We start from the raw sequence: 20,232 nt of genomic DNA, 5'->3' as shown, positions 1-20,232 counted from the left end.
AAAAAAAAAAAAAGAAAAAAAAAGAAAAACTTCAGTCATTACATCAAAAATTTACTTCGGAATATGTTTAATTTGATGAGAGAACATTTGCCTGGCGTGTGCGAGACCCTGAGTATAACTCCCTGCACTTGCAAGAAGGTTTGTTTTTCCTTCAAAATGTGGTGGCCGTCCATGCTGCTACTTCTTTTATACATAAAGATCCTCATCTCCTTCTCAAACGTAATACGTAGAGGACGCCATTGGTGTGGAAGGCAGGAAAGTACACTATAGGCAGAAATTACAGGACACAGAGAGCAAGAAAACCAAGGCGTTGAATGTGCAGGAGTCTCCTGGTTCTGGGAACTGTTGCTTATATACACAGTCACGAAACAGCACAGTCCATTTAGAAGTTAAAACTCAGAGCCATTGTTTAGCTCCTTGGTGACATCATCAGCTAGAAGCAGGGTTGTTTGAAATTTGTATGTGCCTCTAAGACTTAGGGGTCTCCGTGTAACTCTTTACAATCCACGTGCTCCCTCCATATGCTGCGGGGAGGAATCCTCCTTCCGGTTACTCCAGTATGGCCACCTTGTAAGACACCACTCCATCTCGAACAACTGTTCTCTTCTTCATCATTCTCTGCTGAAAGGGAGACTGGAAAGAACGTATCATAATGTTGAGTGTCAAACCAAGAATTTTTTTTTCTTTTAACAAAATGTAGTTGTGACAAGCTATAAATTGGTGACCGTTTGTGGATAGACCAATTTTATGAATTAACATTAGATGCACGCATGAATATAACTTCAGCAGGCTTCATGTAAGGGATGATGTTAAAAGATAATGCAAAGGATGAGGGCCACAAGGAACACTGTGCTGAGCGTCATGGGGGTACAGTGTACACCCTAAAATGTCTCTTCATATTTACTCATGGCACTAGACCCTGTCACAAAGATAATATTAGAAACATATGACAGAGAAGTGAAGCCATTCATTCGTTCATTCCACTAAGATAGGTTGTTCACACAGAGCATATTTGCTCCATGCTGGTTTTGAGTCTTCACGAACAAGGTCTGTGCTTTAGTTAGATTCCAGCGTGTCTACCATACCTAGTACAGAGGCTTTGCCAAGCTGTCCAACTTGAGTAGGTTCCCTGGCCCTCCCATCTGATTGGATGAAGAATTTCTTGGGCCCACGAACCATCATGCAGGTTCCTTCCGTCTCATATTATATTCCGAACCTTGTTCGTGGCCAGTGAGTATACAAGACTAGCTAGAAGTCTCAGGGAAGGATAAAGAGAGATCTTAAGTCAATGTGATGGCCCTAATCACCATGCTAAGATGTCTGCAGCGGTGTAAGTCCGACAAGAGGACACAAGAAAACATTTGCTAGGGGACTATGCAGGCTTCTGGCAAAGGACTCCCTGTAGCTAAAGGAGCCTGGAGTCAAGTGTCCTGCGACTTCCTGGAGTGCAGTCATCTGGGGTGGAAGTCAAGAACAGGTTCCTTTGCCTTCTGCCCCGTGATGACACAAAACCTCCTTCACTGGAATGTGTCCTCCTTGACCTTGGAATTCCAGGTTCCAGAATCGTGAAAAAATAACTGCGTGCCATTCAGAAATTCCCCCCCAGCTGGTAGGAATTTGAGCAGCCTGGAGAGACCCAGGAAGCCCACAACCCAAAGCAGCTGCCACTGCAGGCAGTGCATGTTAACTCAGAACTGTCAGCTGGTCCCAGGGTGGGAGCAAGCAATACTCAGCACTCATTCAGTCCGTCTGGAGGGGACTGCACTGCTCTGTGGCTGGGACTCCTATCCTTCCAGGCCTAGGCCTGCCGTTAGGGACACCTGAATTTAAAAATACCCCTGCAAAGCACAGTAGGAATACTGTGGGTTAGGGTTACAATTGCTGTGGCGAAACATGCCAGGGGGGAGGAGAGGGTTAACTTGACTTATACTTCCATATCTGTTTATCATCAAAGGAAGTCAGAACAGGAACTCAAACAGGGCAGGAACCTGGAGGCAGGAGTTGATGCCAAGACCATGGAAGAATGTTGTTTACCGGCCTGCTCCACGTGGCTTGCTCAGACTGCTTTTTAATTATTATTATTTTATAGAACGCAGGACCACCAGCCCATATATGGGACCACCCACAATGGGCTGGACCCTCCCCATCAAACTAAGGATATGCCTTACAGACAGATCTTATGGACAGTATTTTCTTAATTAAGGTCCCCTCCTTTCAGATAACTCTAATTTTTACATCAAGTTGACATGTTACCTAAGATAAGTAACCCAACTTCAAAAGGGCCCGAGTTAAGGTATGCGGACCTCTGTCTCCGTCTTAGATGCCTCAGCCACAGGGCAGGCATACCTACCTAACTGCAATGGCTGGTGGGCCTGTGGCAAATGGTGTTGAAGATGGTGTGAAGTCACTGTCTCCTACCGTGTTGGCTAGGTGTGGGATGCAGACAGTGCTGGGGGCTAGTCAGGCTGTTGGTGACAGTGTGAGAGTCTCCAGGCGACCCAGCGAGTCCACTCTTAGGTCTCATCCCAGCAGAAGGCTTCTCCAGCACTGTTCCGGTGAGCCATAAAGGGAAGACTGCCTCGACGTCCACCCACTTGACGGATGATTGAAGATGTGACTTAGGTGTTTGCTGGTGCACCATCAATTGCTGAAAGCAGCGAAGGTGAATCTCCTAGAGTATCATGGGAAGTGACAGAAGCCGGCGTGACGTGAGGAGATCCCATCAACACAGGGTGTCCAGAGCAGGGTGACTCGGAGAGACAGGAGTAGATTTGTGGCTGCCTGAGTGTACGGGTTAGGTCTCTGTTGGGGAGAAACATGATCTCTGTCTTGTACCTCCATGTTACAGTCCATCACTGAGGTCAAGGACTCAAAAGGAAGCTGGAGGCAGCCACTGCTGCCGACACCGCAAAGCTTGTTTTCTGGCTTGCTTTCCATAGCTCGCTACGCTTGCTTTTACGTAATCCAGGACCTCCTGTACAGGGGTGGCGCTGCCTACAGTGAACGGGGCCCTTCCGAATCAATCATTGCACAGGAAAATGCCCCCACTCTCTGGCCAAAATGATGGAGGACGTTTCTCAGTTGAGGCCCCCCTCTTCCTGGGTGTCTCTCGTTTGTGCGTCACTGACAAAAACTAATGAGTACACTGGGGTGACAGGACTGGGTGTCTGCTCATGGATATGGGATTCTTCGTCTTCTGGAGCCAAGATGGAAATGTCTGGGTACCGGATATGAGATAGTTAGGCAGAAATGTGTCCTTGCTGGAAGGCACCGTGTTAAACGGGGCAGTGTCGGGGCAGTGTCGCGGGATTGTGTCTTAAAGTTTTTATTATTATTATTATTATTTTTAATGTCAGCTCCATTAACACTGGTCTTAATTCAGCTTCACACAAAAAGGGAGATTCAAAAGTTGGAAAGCCAGTGGCTCTTCCAGACCCCTCAGGAGGGGACGCAGAAGGAATGGCTTCCTGCCTCACTCTGCCCTGTACTGGCTAAGTTAACCTACTCCCTACCCCACCCCTACCCCAGACCTTTGTTCTGCAACTCACCTCAAAAATGGCAGGCCAGAACTAAAGAATCACTCACATAATAATCTCCTGATCTAGTATTTTAAATGGATCTCTCTACACTTGTGTCCAAATATGAGCCATGAAAACCAAACATATGGGCCTATTCATTCTTTTAAAAAATACACAGCCGTGTGTAAATTGCGGCCGTTCGTGTGACAGAGCCATTAGCGGCTCACATTTTGTTTTGCGTGCCTTTTAGTCCCCCCCCCCCAACAAGCATATTTAATTTATACTTGGAAAAATCTTTTCATCAAAAAAATAAATAAATAAATAAAAATAAAAAGAGTTTGAGCCACATTGGTTAAAATGTGATAACCCGAAAGAAACAGAGTCTGCTGTGGTCACTAAGTAGGAGGGTGGGGGGCAGATGAGAGTGGGGGAGCACTGCTGTAACTCTCCAGCAATGGGAGGAGAGGTTGGAAACCCCTGACATTTCTAGAGCTGTGAGTCTTACGGACAGGATTAAGCTATGTATCGAAAAGTGTTCTTGGAATTCTCACTGAACATGGACTACATTGCTTTGATTTGTATAAAGTAGGAGCAGGTGCTGACCTGATCATCATAAATACTGTGGTTGTGCGCGCACGCGTGCGTGTGTGCGTGCGTGTGCGTGTGCGTGTGTGTGTGGGGGGGGGGGAGACACTGGCCCCAACAAAAGGAAAAAGGGGAAATAAGGCTTTATACTCAGAAAGCAAAGTCTAGGGTGTAGACTAAGCTGCACAGGAGAGCTGGGGCTCGACAGGCAGGCTGTCCTCACCTCCCTGGGCTGTGTAGGAGCTGCAGGACAACAAAGTAGCTCTTCTTGCACTTGATTTCCATGTCAAGAAACTAGAACTGTGCAGCAGGGAGCACTTTGATTAAATGACAGTGAGACTTTTTTTATTTATTTTATTTTATTTTATTTTTATTTATTTTTGGGGGGGGTTGCTTTTTCCAAGACAGGGTTTCTCTGTGTAGCCCTGGCTGTCCTGGAACTCACTCTGTAGACCAGGTTGACCTACAAATCTGCCTGCCTCTGCCTCCCGAGTGCAGGGATTAAAGGCGTGTGCCACCAACTCCCAACTCCCGGTGAGACTTTTTTTTTTAAACTAAAAACTGTCACGTGCATATATCCAACATGACCTTTTATAGAAATAAACTTAAACCACAAGTTGTATGCTTTAAGAACTGCATAAAGACCAGGTGTTGTGGCACAAGCCTTTGATCCCAGCACTTTGGAACCAGAGGCAGGCAGATCTCTGTGAGTGAGTTCGAGGCCAGCCTGGCCTACAAAGTGAGTCCAGGACAGCCAGAGCTGTTACACAGGAAAAAAACTGTTTCGAAAAAAGAAGTGAATAAAGGGCCTGGAGAGATGTCTTGGTGTTAAAAGCTCGGGCTGCTCTTGCAGAAGACCTGGGTTAAGTCCCCAGCATCCACATAATGGCTCAACATCACTCATAACCCCAGTTCCAGAGGACCTGATGCCTTCTGGTAGTCATGTGCACCAGGCACATGCATGGTACACATACAGACATGCAGACAAAACACTTACACACATCAAAGAAAATAAATATGTAAAACATGTTTTAATAGAAGTGAATAAAGCTGGTGGCTTAGAGCCTACAATTCCAGTCCTCGGGAGGCTGGGGCAGAAGGATCAGCACATGAGTCTGAGGTATGGGCTTCAGAATGAGACCCAACCTCAAAATAAAAATACAGATAGGTAGCTAGGCAGGTAGGTAGATAGATAGATAGATAGATAGATAGATAGATAGATAGATAGATATGGATCTAAGGATCAATTGTGTCTTGATAAAGCACATCTGACATCCACACACATGTCCCACCTGGTCTTTGTTGCTATGGCTTGTGTCAAAGCTGAGGTCCGAGCCGGGCGGTGGTGGCACACGCCTTTAATCCCAGCACTTGGGAGGCAGAGGCAGGCGGATTTCTGAGTTCGAGGCCAGCCTGGTCTACAGAGTGAGTTCCAGGACAGCCAGGACTACACAGAGAAACCCTGTCTCGAAAAACCAAAAAAAAAAAAAGCTGAGGTCCTCACAGACCTCAAAAGATAGGCTGACACACTGAGAGACAAGCAGATGCCTTTTATCATGAGTGGGAACTGCCTCTGCAGCAAGAAGGGACCAAGTCCTGGATGCTACACTCAGAGAAAGGTATCAGCAGGACTAGGGGGATCTCTGCACTGGCTAATTTTTTTTCTGGGATTCAGGGCACATGGGATGGGGTTTAGGAAGGAAGAAACAGCATGTCAGATGTTGGTCAGGTGCACCTCTTTGTGTATGGTTTTCTTCATTGTCTTTGTTATTTAAATATACTGTTGTGTAAGTATGCAGACAGGAAGCCAGTTACCCAAAAGCTTGCCCAACAGCAGATAGGGTTTCACATATTCAGATGGGCTCCTGTTTGGAGATTGCTGTATATTTCAGTTTTGGGAACTACTGCTTGGTATTGTGTTCTCACATTCAAGTTTTATTTATTTGTATAAATAAAACTTGGAAGAACATGGTGATGTTTCAAAGGAAGCTAGGGGTTAGGGAAATGGCTTACTGGGTAAGAGTGCTTGCTGTACAAATAAAAGAATTAGGATCCAGATTGTGGGGGCCCAAGTCAAAAGCCAGGTTCTCCCGTAACTCCAGGGTAGGGAGGCAAAGAGAGGTGGATCCTGGGAGCTCTCTAGCCAGCTCTCCTAGCCAAGATGCCTTCCTCTGTTCTCTGCACGTGTGCACAAGCTTTTACACCTGTACAGACAGCTATGTATACACCCTCTACCCCTCCTTCCACACACAGACACACTAAAAGAGAAATGGGACCATCCTGTATAACGTGTCCCGAGTTTATCATTGCTGTTTGGGCCTGCAACAGAAGATTTAGGTAATTCCTCATGCTCTTTGTCTCTTTCAAAAACATGACATTCTTGTGCTCAGCAGTGGGAGAGTGACTGAGCAAGTAGGAAGTACCTGTTGTAAGGTTCCTGCCAAGTTCTGCAAGGCTTTCAGCTAATAGGTATCTCTGTGCACATAGAAATCTCTGCCCCCCTGCCCCAGCTGTCCCAGAGACGTATGGGAGCCCCTCCTTCAAGGCTGGACCAGAGAACACGTTGAGAAAAGTGTCCTCCTCCCAGGGTCAGGCAAGATGGCTCTCCTCTGAGTCCTTTTATGGCAGGTTTGTTTGTTTGAAGATTATACATACTATACTATACTATACTATACTATACATACACACACATATACATACAAGCACATAGACAGACACACACTTGAATACACAACACACATTCACACACCGTAAGTTGGAAGGATCTCAGACTTCCAACAAAATTTTAAAGAATACAACATATTATTTCAAAACAAAATCCATTGTCACCTAATTCATTGCGACTGGCTCTGATTTGCTTTCTGCTCTCTGAGACGGTTCATGAAGAGTAGGATTTTGGTAGCAATATCACTTTTGAGTAAATCATTTTGAGGGGTTATTTGTGTAAATAAAACTTGGCAGTAATTGATTTTTGGGTAGTGTGGTCTCTCACTTTGACTACTGTTGTTTGGTCTTTTGCCGTGGCATCCCCAAACCTTCCTTGCTTTGAAAGCCTTGATGAGCTGACACCTCAAATTCAGGGGCACTGCAGTTAGACATTACAACTTGGCTAATGCTAGCTTCTTTACTTGTATAATTTGCTGATTTCTCAGAGTCTGGTAAAGGCTTGTCTGTCCTCACTGACTGGAGAGAATCACTTGAAATCCTAGCTAGGCTGGTATGGTGCAGGTGTCTTGGGTTGAGTTCTGTGTCTGCACTTTCTCAGAAACTGAGAAAAAAATGTAGTGGTTCTCTGGACACCTAAACCTGTCTTTCCCTCATTTCATTCGAGTAACAGAACACTACAGACACATGACAGCCCTGTGGCACGTGTGACATAAGAATGAATTCCAGGATTTACAATTGAACACTGAGAAACACGAGAGTGCACACACATGTGTGTGCCCATGATGTGTGTATGCACACATGCCCTTCGGTGACTTCAGAAATGGGCATTGGATATCCTGGAACTCCAGTTACACATATGTGTCATCAGCTGGATGTGAGTGCTGGGAACCAAACTCAGGCCCTCTGTCAGAACAAAAAGCGCTCTTAACCACTGAACATTATATTCCTCTGCCCTCTAAGCTTGCCTTTTAACGTGCAGATTAACACCCTAAGTAAATGCTTTCACGTTGACTCTTCTTATTTAGTACAAATGATTGGTTGAACTAAGCGGGGGCTGGGTTTGGGCTCCAGCCAACAGCTCACGGGTCATCCCCTCGGCTTTTAGCAGAGGACAGAGAGCACAAGAAAGAAAGTGACATATCCGTATAAGTTAACTAATTGATACTGCAAGCCTGAATCTCAGCCTAGAAGAAAAAGCAAGGTGCTCCAAGAAACTGGAACAATGCCCCCCCAACTCGACCTCCGTGCTATTCTGTGTGCTCCACAGAAAATGGAGACAAGACGAGGACAGTGGAGGGATTAGACCCTAAACAATCCAGTGGGGGACTGAGGTGCTCAGAAGAAACAGTCCGGTGGAGGGCTTAGGCACTCAGAAGAAACAGTCCGTGAAGTCCTGGTGAACCCAGGAGGGATAGAGCCGAAGAGAAGGCAGCTCATTCCATGGAAACCACAGCCATGCTGCTGCTCCCTTATAGCCACTGCCCCTCAGATCTTAAAGATCACATACTAGTTTTCCCCAAGGCTGCCTATCTAGAAGTGTCTTACCAACATTACTTTTCAACTGTTCCATAATGAGTTTTGGTGTGCCTCAAGTCTCTGCTCCACCAAGGGCATTTCTTTTGCACGAGGAGCCTGTGTTATCATGACAAACTTCTCTGCTAATATTCCCCCTCCCCCCACTTTTTTTTTTCTTTTCTTTTTTTTTTTTTTTTTTGCCTGAGGTAGGCAAGGTGATTCGGCAGGTGTAGTCCATACAAGTCTGGTGATCTGAGTTCAATCCTGGAGCAAGCACGTGCAAAAAGCTGGATACATCATCTCTAACCCCAGTGTTCCTATGGAGTTATCTCCAAAGTTTACGAGCCAACCAGAATGGCAGAAACATGAGTTGGTGTTTCATAGACAAGGTGGAAGGAGGGAACTTACTCCTGAAAGTTGTCCTCTGACCTCCACACACGTGTCCCATGCTCTTGAATTCGTCAAGCAATGGCAATAATAATAACTAAACGTGAAACTTTTAAACTTTAAAGCAACTTCCTGTTTGCCTTCCTGGTGTATTCGTCTGTTTCTTTGGTCCATTTATTTACTGTAGTACACGTGGCTGCTTTTCAAGGCTTTATTTTTAATCTTGATACGGTTTGAAATTATTCTTTGGTCTGAGTCCCATGGGTTGCTAGACATGAGTTCTGAGCCTGGGTGAGTTCATCCCACGATGTGAGCACTCCTTCTCTTCATCCAAGAGATGAGATGACATTCTGGCTCTGCAGTATGGGGCAACACTGTTCGTTCTTGCCATTCTCTACATCAGAGCACAGGACAAGCCCAGTCTACCAGGGAGCTCTGGTAATAAGGAACGGCTCCTAAATGATTCCCAAGGATTTCCCTTCATTATTTCAATCACAACGACTATATAAAGGGATACCATTGATTTCCAATCATCCCAAGCGATAACATTGTTTAAAATCCTTTGAAACTTAAACTACATGTAAATCCACAACGTGTATCCTCTTTTGAGGGTATTTCCATAGCTTATGATGAAGGCTGAGATTTTATGAAAGGGGTTTGGGAAGAGTAAGGAAGAGCTGTCAACACAAAGGCACACTCCATAACCTTCAGATGGCATCCCTTGTTTTGACCAGCTTAGGGAACTGGTGACCCAAGACTAAATTTTTCCTGATGGCCATCTAGCCAAGATTCTGTGTCTCGAAACAGGCTGTAGACGTGCGGAGTCGAGCAAAGGTGGTTCGTCAGCATCCCAGGGTTTTAGAAGCAAAGTGAGTTGTTCCTGGAGCCTAAAGAAGAAGGACATGAAAAGCCAACTACAAGAGTCCCCACGATAGACAAACACATCACCAGACATCCTTGTCAGCATGACAGAGACTGTTTAAAAATCGCACAACCGCTCGTACCAAAACCAGCAATCATTCCTCAGCAGCCGCAATGACAGACACTCAGGGTTAGGAGACTGTATTTCCTCAGGTGACGTGTTTGTCTTCTGTAACGCGTACATAAGAAATCCCAGATAAGAAAACTAACGCAAGGGCAGGCTTTTCCCCGTCTCCCAGGTTGCTAGGAAACAGGTGTTTCAGTTGAGTAATATTATCTAGATGAGATGAATATCTGTCAACAGTCCCTTTCGCATCCATCCTGGGTCTTCCCACCCGGCACTGGCACTATGACCTGACAGTGCTTTACAGGGAGCTCTGCCTTGGGCCGTCCTTTGTTTGGTGCTGGAACGCCTAGGTGCACCAATTCAGCACCACTTCCCATTCCCCCAGATTTTGTGTGTGTGTATAATATTTCTGATGTGTATGTGATACATATATATGTACATGGTATGTGCCTGTTTCCATCTGAGATGCTATGGGGGCATATAGAAGACGGAGGACAGTCTTGGGTGTGGTCCTCACCTTCCACCCTGCTCTAGGAGGATAGGGTCTCTTTGTTGTTCGTTCCTGCGCATGTGTCAGGTGAGCTGGCCCCTGAGCATCTGTGTATTCTCCCTTCTCTGCCTCCCGTTATCTTACCGTAGGAGAGCTTAGCTCACTGGGACATCTCTCCAGTCCACGGAAACCTTGTATTTTTAAAAGGCCATTTCTCTAAGACAATAACCAACACTGGCAATAGTTCAGACAGCTACCTAGCTGAAGATCGGTCTAGACAGACCTGCAAACTCCTCTACCGAAAGGGGAAAGGTCTGTGTTGAGAAGCTGGGTTAAGTGGAACCAACTTAGGAGAGGAATGAAATGAGTGTTGGGATTGCCTTCTTTGCGATGTCTCTGTCTCTCCTTAATTCTCTCTCTCTCTCTCTCTCTGTCTCTCTCTGTCTCTCTCTCTCTCTCTCAGACAGGGTTTCTTATATCCTAGGCTCACCTTAAACTCTCCTGTAGCAAAGGATGATGATCTTGGACTTCTAATCCTCCTGCCTCCTCCTGCTCCTGAGTGCTAGAATTTCAGGCGTGTATTAACACACTCAGCATATACGGTGCTGGGATTGAACCCAGGGCTTTGTGCCTGCTCGGCTCAGCGAGCACTCCACTGACCGAGCAGCCTTTTCCTTGTGCTTTCTGTAGCCAGGATACAACTTCTGAGGGAAAGTAAGCTGCTTGGTTGCTTTAACCTCCCGTGGACATGGACGGTGGAGGTAGAGAATGATCTTCCATGGTCAGAGACAGCTGCCTGCTGCAGTCATTGCTGGTTGTAATTCTGCATAAATATATAAAAAATAGCAACTGTGAAAACCAACACTGATATTTTTCAGAGTCACAGGAGGTCTGGTGTGAAGCACCCAGGCTTGCTAGGGCTGTGTTCCTATGAACAGCAGGCTGTTCCACTAGAGAGCCTCTAAATCCACTATGAACACAGCAATCCACTCATGTGACAGGATCACGTCATGTGCCATTTTGTAAGAAAACTTTGATGTGTCACAAGCATTGGGCTTGAGAAGGATAAACACCATTTTCTAATTGATGCCAGAGTTCAAACATCAGCCTGTGAGCATTGGCCTTTACCACAATGATAAAGTTATTAATACTCCGTGGCCATATAATTATACACAGGAAATATTTTTAGTTTCCCTATTAAAAAACTCACTGTCATCTTTAAATGAAAACCATTTGTTTCTTTATCAAATATTTTTGCTAATCTCCCTTAGAGACTGGTCAAGGCTCTCTAACCAAAACCAAGCAGCACACTGTTAGAAGCAGAAAACAGAAAGGAGGTAAACAGCAAAGCCCAGCTCAGGCCGAGGAATTCAGATGCAAGGACAGGCAGCTGTCTTAGCTGGGACACCATAGCCAAGCCCTGTGTGTTATTAATCAGTCTACCAGTTCTCAGAGAACTGAACAGGCCAGTGCCTCTGACAACGTTAGCAAACAGGCTGATGTTACTCGGCTCACACCTGGGGGCAGCTCCAGCTTTCCGCCGAGAGTCTTGGCTAGTTGGCCTCTGGTTTGGCTCCAGTGCTTCCTTTTATAACAATAAAACTACTCAGTAGGGTTCAGGACAGGGATATTTTCACAGAAGCCCCTGAGCATTTCCACTAAGGAGAGTTTACATGCTGGCTCTGTATTCCTGGGTGTCAAATACGTGCAGTATCTTTAAAAGAACCGCCACGCTTGCCTTCTGTCTTGCTGTCTGCACTTTTTACATGTAATTTGATTGTGGAGGGGAGAGGGGGTGTCTTGGATCCCCCCAGCTCCCGAGCACCCTGTTACCAACAGCGTTTGTTTGGTTAGTAATTCTATCTCGGCCTGGACTTTTCCCCATTCCAGGCGTTTGCTGCAGTGTGTGCATAGCTGCATCCCCATGGCAATGGGAAAACAGGATGCTGGAGACTCAAGAGGGGCCAGGGGGGATGAAACCCTACCCTCCTCTGGCCTCTCAGGAGGGAGGGGCTGGCTAATTTATATGTCAAGTGAAGAGATGTGGGGGACTTCAGATCAAAGGGGGTCATAGGGTGCTCTTGCCATGGGAGATATTTATTGTGTTTAATATAAATACGCGTGTGCCCAAGGAAAGAGGTGGAAACCTTAAAAGGCATGTGGACTGTGGTTAGTAAACAGAAATAACACAACTGAAACAAGGCGCATGGCTAAAATTAACAAGCACTTTTAAAAAGCTGACTTAATCTAAATGGAGCAAACCGAAGCCTCGGCCTGCACGGAGAACACAGCTCACTGGGAAGCGCCGCTGCCTGCCTTCCGACTGCATGTCTGAGTCATTCTGTCATGCCTCCTGGCTGTGCGTGCAGAGCTTACCAAACGCATACTGGAAATTTCTAGTTTTGCTTCTTGGCTATACACGTTTCATTATTAAGAACATTTGTTTCAGCCGGGCGTGGCGGTGGTGGCGGTGGTGGTGGTGGTGCTCGCCTTTAATCCCAGCACTTGGGAGGTAGAGGCAGGGGAATCTCTGTGAGTTGGAGGCCAGCTTGGACTACAGAGAGAATTCCAGGACAGTCAAGGCTACACAGAGAAACCCTGTCTTGAAAATGGGGTGGGGAGGGAGAAAAAGAAAAAGAAAAAAGATTTGTTTCATGCTAAGAACTACACACTGATCCTGAGCTCTTACAGCACTGAGCCGACCAATTAGAGTGGAGGGCTTGTGGAGGAAGGAGGGGGCTTCCTGCCTGGGGACTCTATTAGTGAAAACAATTAATGAGTCTATCATTAAACAAATACAATGGAAGACAACTTTTACACAGTTACCTGTTATTAGTTCTAATTGAGGCCAGGTGAGACATAGGTAATTGAACTTCGCAGATAGTCCAGAAATCTCTATTGAGCCAATAACTTCAAACGTCTTCCTCATCTAACCAATTACTACCGGAGTTAACAAATGGGACAAATGGATTACATTGAATCCTGCTTCCCTAAAGAGTCCCGCTGTGACGTTTTCATCGATGAACTCAGAACGGGAGCCAGAGATCGACTATATTCCAGAGACTAAGTTACAGGGATTCCCCCAACAATTAAAACGGGAAAAATGGCTTTCCAAAGGGTAGCTTACAAGCAGGCTGTTTGTGGCACAGAATGGCCTTTCCTCACAAAACTAAGTTGTTCCTTGTGTTTGGGGCCCAAGGTCACCTACAGAAGGTCTTTGTGCATAGGGTTCTCAGGTCTTAGCCAATCACTTTGAACTTAAACTCTTATCCTCCACACTGTAAGTTTTTCTCATCCATAAGCCTGAGGTTTTTCTGTTTTTTGTTTTTGTTTTTTTTTTAATTGAAGTAAAATTAACATAGCTCCAAATTAACTTTTCCCCCGCTTTGTGGATGAGAGAGTAGGCTACACAAGTGCTATACCTCAGGACTACACCTTAAGCTTCAAATTGGACCCATTATGTATAAGAATGTGCGTGTGTGTGTGTGTGTGTCTGTCTGTCTGTCTGTGTATGTGTGTGTGTGTGTGTATGTGTGTGTGTGCATGACACATGCAAGCACATGGAAAGACAGGAGGTTGGAAGCCAGATGTTTCCCTCAGTTTCTTTTCCACCTGATTCTCTACGGCAGGCTCTCTTACTAAACCTCTCCCTCCTAGCCACACCGGCCAGCATGGGGTGTGGGACCCACCTGTTTCTGTCCCACACAGCTGAGGTTACAGGCTTACGCGTCCACTCGTGGCTATTAGGTGGATTCCGGAGTAGTGGTCTCAGGTCCGCGTGCCCCCAAATGAACCTTTTTAAAGTGGGTGGCTGCAGGATAAACAGAAGACTTAGTGGTTGTGAGTGTTTGCTGCTCTTGCAGAGGCCCCAGGTTCGGTTCCCAGCATCCACAGGAGGTTTGCAATCATCCATAGGTAACAGAAGCTCCCCAGATTCTGCACCCTCTTCTGACTCCCACGGTTAGGTGCCAGACACCCATACAATGCATTCTCATACATGCAGGCGGAACACTCATATACATAGAATCATCATAAATATACTTTTTGGTTTGGTTTGGTTTGGTTTGGTTTGGTTTTGGTTTTCTGAGCAGGGTTTCTCCATGTATCCTTAGCTGTCCTGGAACTCTGTAGACCAGGCCGTCCTCGAACTCAGAGATCTGCCTGCTTCTGCTTTCTTCCTAAGCGCTGGGGTTAAAGGTGTCTGCCACCAGCACCTGGCCATACATATACTTTCTAACTGCGAAATGTAGTGTAGTCACAGGACTGTACAAGTGTAACTTCTTCCTAATTTCAAAATGTTGTCATAGTTTGTGAAGGAGACCCCTTTTGGGCTGACAAATGGCCATCTCCTTCTTCCACCTCCAGTCCCTAGTAACCACCTGCCTGCTTCCTATCTCCGTGGATTTGCTTATCTGGATGTATCACACAAATGGGTGTCCTAGGCAGTGCCTGACTTCTCTTTCTTAGCAGACATGTTCAAAGCCCTTCTCCATGTTAGTGCTTCATTCATTCATCTTCGTGGCTGAGTGATATTCCATTGTGAGGGTAACTACTGCTATTGACTAATTCACTAGTTGGTGGGCACTCAAAGGGTGCCTATCTGTGACCATGAGTTGTGCTGCCAATTAAAATAAGATTTTTTTTTCACTAGGATTTTCTCTGATTCCTGTGCAAACTGGGAATGGTGTGGCACAGAATGTGGACATGAATTTGGGAAGCAGGGTTCCTCTGTGGCATGGGAGGCTCTTTTACACCCTGGGGCTGGGGCATCAATGAAGACCACTTCAGGGTCCCAGCAATGGAGATAATCCCAGTCCCCAGAACACAAGAGGCAGGCCAGGGAGAACCAGGGCTATTTCCTAGTCTGAAATTAGATGCCCAGAGATGAGTCTGTGGCAAATCAATAATAGAGCCAGGTTCCGTGGGGAAGTTTGTAACCCTGACATGGATGTCCTCCATAATAGGACCCCCATACCTCACTGTACTGGCTAGTTCTATATCAACTTGACAGAAGCAAAAGTCATCAGAGAGGAGGGAACCTCAACTGACAGAATAAGATTGGGCTGTGGGCAAGCCTATAGGATGTTTTCTTAATTAGTGATTAATGCAGAAAGTCTCAGCCCACTGTGAGTGGGGCCATCCCTGGGCTGGAGCAAGCCATGGGGAGTAAGCCAGTAAGCAGCACCCTCCATGGCCTCTGCATCAGCTCCTGCCTCCAGGTTCCTGCCCTGTTTGAGTTCCTGTCCTGACTTCCTTTGATGATGAACAGTGATGTGGAAGTGTAAGCTGAATAAGCTCTTTCCTCCCCAAGTTGCTTTGGTCACGGGTGTTTCACCGCAGGAAGAGAAACCCTGACTGCACACTTGCCACGACCCCCCTCCTGTCTTAGTACTGGCCCCCTCTCTGCTTTTCATGATCTTCAACCCTTGCTCCCACCCTCCACCTTTGAAACCCTCACACCCCATCCTGCTTCACCCCCATGCAATGCAGTCATCTCATGTCCTGTACCCCACACTTCCTATATCCCTATACCCCCTACCCAGACCCCAACCCTCCCACACCCCACATTTCATGCCCTCTATTCTGTTCCCAACCACTTGCACACCCATACTTCCATGCCCTCTTACACCCCCTCATGTCCCCAACTCTGTACCCCACACCACACCCTACACCTCCATACCCCTTACTCTGTGTACACCCTGTATCCCCAGACCCTCTACCTGATCGAAGCATACCCCATTGTCCTCCACCTGGAGCCCAGCCCACATGCTTATCTCACGCAGGTGTGCTCTGTCCCCTTCACCTGCTTTGAGACTCACATAGCTTCGGTACCCTGATCCCTCACCAGGACCTCACATGTTCATATTCCAAAGACAAGATCTTCCCTTGCAGGAATCAGTCAGACCAGCACCTTCCGTTCAGTTCTGCCATTGGCCGATACTCCTCACCTGAAATAAGCATGAACTCTAAACATCCCTGTTTTTTCAGCTTGACACATATACATACATGAAATATCTTGGGTATTCATTTGCATGCATGATGTATGAAAAATATAGACATAAGTATATGAGGTAATATATATTCATTGGTTAGTTTTACTAGTTCTATAAATTCCACTGTAAACAAAAAAAAAAAATTGCCAACAGATCATCTTTCCAGGTCCACTCATACTGGACACCGACGTTTCAATGGTCATCATAGATTATAAAAATTTATTTAATTTTCCTGTTTTGTCGTATTTCCTGCACTTTCACAGGGACGCTTTATGGGTGTGGCAATTTCTAGTCTTCTGGCCTTCAGGCATGGGGCTGTCCCAGCAAGGAAGCCCTTAGGGTTGCTGCTGCTCAGGAAAGCCTAGAGACAGAATTAGGAAAGCAGGAGATGAAACCTTCCATTTTGCTCACTCTGTCTCCAGGGAACAAAAATGGTTGTGGGTTTGAGTGGTTTTTATGTTCCAAGAAGTAGGGCTGTTCTCGAAGTTTCCAAGTGTGTGGAAGCCCGGGAGATCTAGCTATCCTGTCTTGGGGAGAAACTGCTCTTGCTCACGTGGGCTGTCCTGTCATGGGGCCCAGGGTAAAATGCTACAGGACTTTCCCCTCCACGGCTGCCCAACATGGAGTCAGACAACCCCTGTTGCGCATGTGCAGCAGCCATCGCGCACAGCCATACTAGGGCTTCTGCTCCTGGTGCTGGAACTAGAGGGAAACTCCGGTGGAGAGGTGGGAGAAGAACAGGAAGTGGTAGGTAGTTGTAAATGTATAAAAACTAGGATCCACAAATGACAAAAAACACAAGGTAACCTGTTTAAAGCTTTCGAGACAAATTTTGACACAAAATAAATGCTCAGCCAAATAGGTAGGGTTAAAGGTGTGTAAGAAAGAAGGCAGCTTGAAGAGATGCAGGGAAAACTCTAGCAGTGACTGAGTTCTAGCAAAAGCCGTCAGCATCCTTTCAGCTTTACCCGTGGGCTATGCCTTCCCATAATGCCAAGGCCGAGAGCAAGCCTCTGGAGTCATTCGTAGAACCTTGGCTTGTGGAGTCCCGGAAGCATGGCTTACTCTTGTATAGACACACAGTAGTGGGGGTGGGGTGGGGGTGGGATGTCGGGATGACTGGAGGCTATCTGCTCCCCAGAATGTCAGAAAGGAAGTGGAAAGGTCCCAATGGGGTGTTAGGCATGTGACCCAGGACTTTATGGGGTGAGGGCAGGGAGTATTGTCATTTTGAATCTCCTTGGAGCAGGTGGTCTCTTTCCCGTGTACAGCCCATGTCTGGCCTGCCAACTTTGGTCTGCTGTTTCAAGCGGGAAACGTTGTACTTTGAACAGCTGGCAGAGGAAACCCGTTCCAGTAAGCAACTGAGGCTGGCCCAGGTGGCTACATCCCAGGAGAAGAGATGCTGCAACATCCTAGCTGATTCGTGAAACACTCGATTGACCTCGCTTATCATATTAAAGATTCATAATACCTTCCAGGAGAACACGAACGTCTAAGTGAACATTTTTGATCTCTGTAAACTCAGAAAGCAAGAAAGCAAGAAAGCAAGAAAGCAAGAAAGCAAGAAAGCAAGAAAGAAAGAAAGAAAGAAAGAAAGAAAGAAAGAAAGAAAAAAAACGGCAACATGAAAATTTCATGTCGCCGGGCGGTAGTGGTGCACGCCTTTAATCCCAGCACTTGTGAGGCAGAAGCAGGTGGATTTCTGAGTTCGAGGCCAACCTGGTCTACAGAGTGAGTTCCAGGACAGCCAGGGCTACACAGAGAAACCCTGTCTCAAAAAAAAAAAAAAGTTTTTTTTTCATGTCAGCCCTGACTTCGTGAAGGTTTCTTTCTTTTTTTTTTTAAACAAACATCTGTTTTTTATATTTTTTAAGATTTATTTATTTATTATATGTAAATACACTGTAGCTGTCTTCAGACACACCAGAAGAGGGCGTCAGATTTCATTACGGATGGTTGTGAACCACCATGTGGTTGCTGGGATTTGAACTCAGGACCTTTGGAAGAGCAGTCAGTGCTCTTACCCGCTGAACCATCTCGCCAGCCCTCGTGAAGGTTTCTAGGACAGTTTCCCTTTCACCTCCTTGGCTGTGGATTGCTGGCATTGATGACAGGGTCACCTGTTTGGGTACTTCCTGTGGTGCGATCCATGGGACATTCCACCTGACATTTGCTTATTTAGTTTCTGGTGTTAGGGATAGAAGAGTTGGGGGACTGTGTTTGCAGGTCTCTCATTTCGAGGTTCCTCCAGTGAGTTTGGTGTGTGTAGCTGAGTTCTGGTGTGTGTGCAGTGTGGATCGTAGCTGTATATAGTGTCCACACCTGAGTACACCTGTCACTTGGGCCCCAGATCACTGGGCCTTGGGTTTCTGACCCTGAAGCTCGGGGGTGAGCAACATTTGCTCTTCTGATATGTTACCAAGGCATAAGGCACTCCTGGCCTCAGGGTCTCATGACCACATGGCTGGATCTACTGCTTGGAGGATCCTGGTACACCCTGGGGGACATCTGTGCCTTGAACTGGAGGGGACACAATCCTAGGACATCTCACCTGTACTCGAATGCTTTACCAGACCCAATAGACTTAAGACTCAATGGACTTCCCTTTTTGAGTCTTTAACAATAGGAATGATTTCATAAGAAATAGTATTTTAAAAAGTCAGGTGCAGTGGAGCTGGAGGGGTATCTTTGATTTGGAACACTTGTTGCTTTTCTAGAGTTTAGCTCCCAGCACCCACACCAGGCAGCTCCCAACTACCTATAACTCCAGCTCAAGGGCTCGCCACACCTTCTCCTGGCTTCCAGAGGTACCTGCACGCATGTGGTGGGTGCTCTCTGTGTCTCTGTCTCTCTCTCATACACATACTTGCATAAGTAAATAAATCCATATAACTTTAAAAAAAACACAAAAAAAAAACCCACTTATGGTAACATACACCTATGAGCCCAATGTTCAGAGGCTAAAGCAGGAGGATCATAGACAGTTTGAAACCCGCTTGGACTACATAGTAGAACCTGACTAAACAAACAAACAGCATTAACGAAACCCAACAGGGCTAGAGAGACAGCTCCGTGGTTAAGAGTGCTGCTGCTCTTACAAAGGGCCCAGGTTCAGTTTCCAGCACTAGCATGGCAGCTCACAACTGCACTGTCTATAGCTCCCGTTCCATAGGATCTGACATCCTCACACAGATATGCATGCAGGCAAAACACCAATGCACATAAAATAAAAACAAATACATAATTTAAAAACAAACAAACAAACAAAAAAAACCCCAAAATCCCAAGCAAACAAATTCTCCACAGGCTCTGAGAGAGGTTTTGTTTCATAGCCCAGTGTCCTAGATTGCTTTCTATTGCCATGGCAAGCACCATGGCCTAACGCAACATGGGAAGGAAAGGGTTGATTTGGCTTGCACAGATCACATCCACGCCTGAGGAAAATCAGGTCAGGAACTTGAGCAAGAACTTGGAGGCAGGAACCAAAGTAGGGCCCACAGGGGAGTGTTGCTCACTGGATTGCCTTTCATAGGCCCTAAGACCACCTGCCCATGGGCGGAGCCACCCACCATGGGCGGAGCCACTCACCACAGGCTGGACCCTTCCATGTCAATCATTAATCAAGAAACTGTCCCCCGGGGCTGTTTACAGGATGGATGGAGATGTTTACTCAGCTGAGGTTCCCTCTTCCCGGATGACTCCGTCTTGTGTCAAGTTGACAAGAAACTCACCAGCATATCACGGGAGATGACCTGTTGCATATTTATGGAATCCTAAGACAGGATCAGACATAAACTGGGATTGCTCTTCAGGAATCAAAGAAAGCACAGCGGGCTGGGCGGGGCTTGTCTGCACTGCATTGTTCTTGTCAGTGGGTTGTTTTCGAACCAGCAAACAAGGCAAGCAAGCTAAGGGGTGCCCCTTTGTGCAGTCCAATCCGCTTACCCCACCCCCACCCCCCAAGGTGTTCTTTCTTTCTATACCTCAGAGTGCTTCAGTACTCAGTAGAGTTGCCACCCACGTATGGTAAATCCTCATTTTCCATGGATTCCCCCCAACCCAACCTCCCCCCTCCTTCCACTCCCC

Source organism: Mus caroli, chromosome 18, assembly GCF_900094665.2.
Source record: "Mus caroli chromosome 18, CAROLI_EIJ_v1.1, whole genome shotgun sequence".
NCBI classification, from domain to species: Eukaryota; Metazoa; Chordata; class Mammalia; order Rodentia; family Muridae; genus Mus; species Mus caroli.
Note: the sequence above shows the minus strand (reverse complement) of the source record.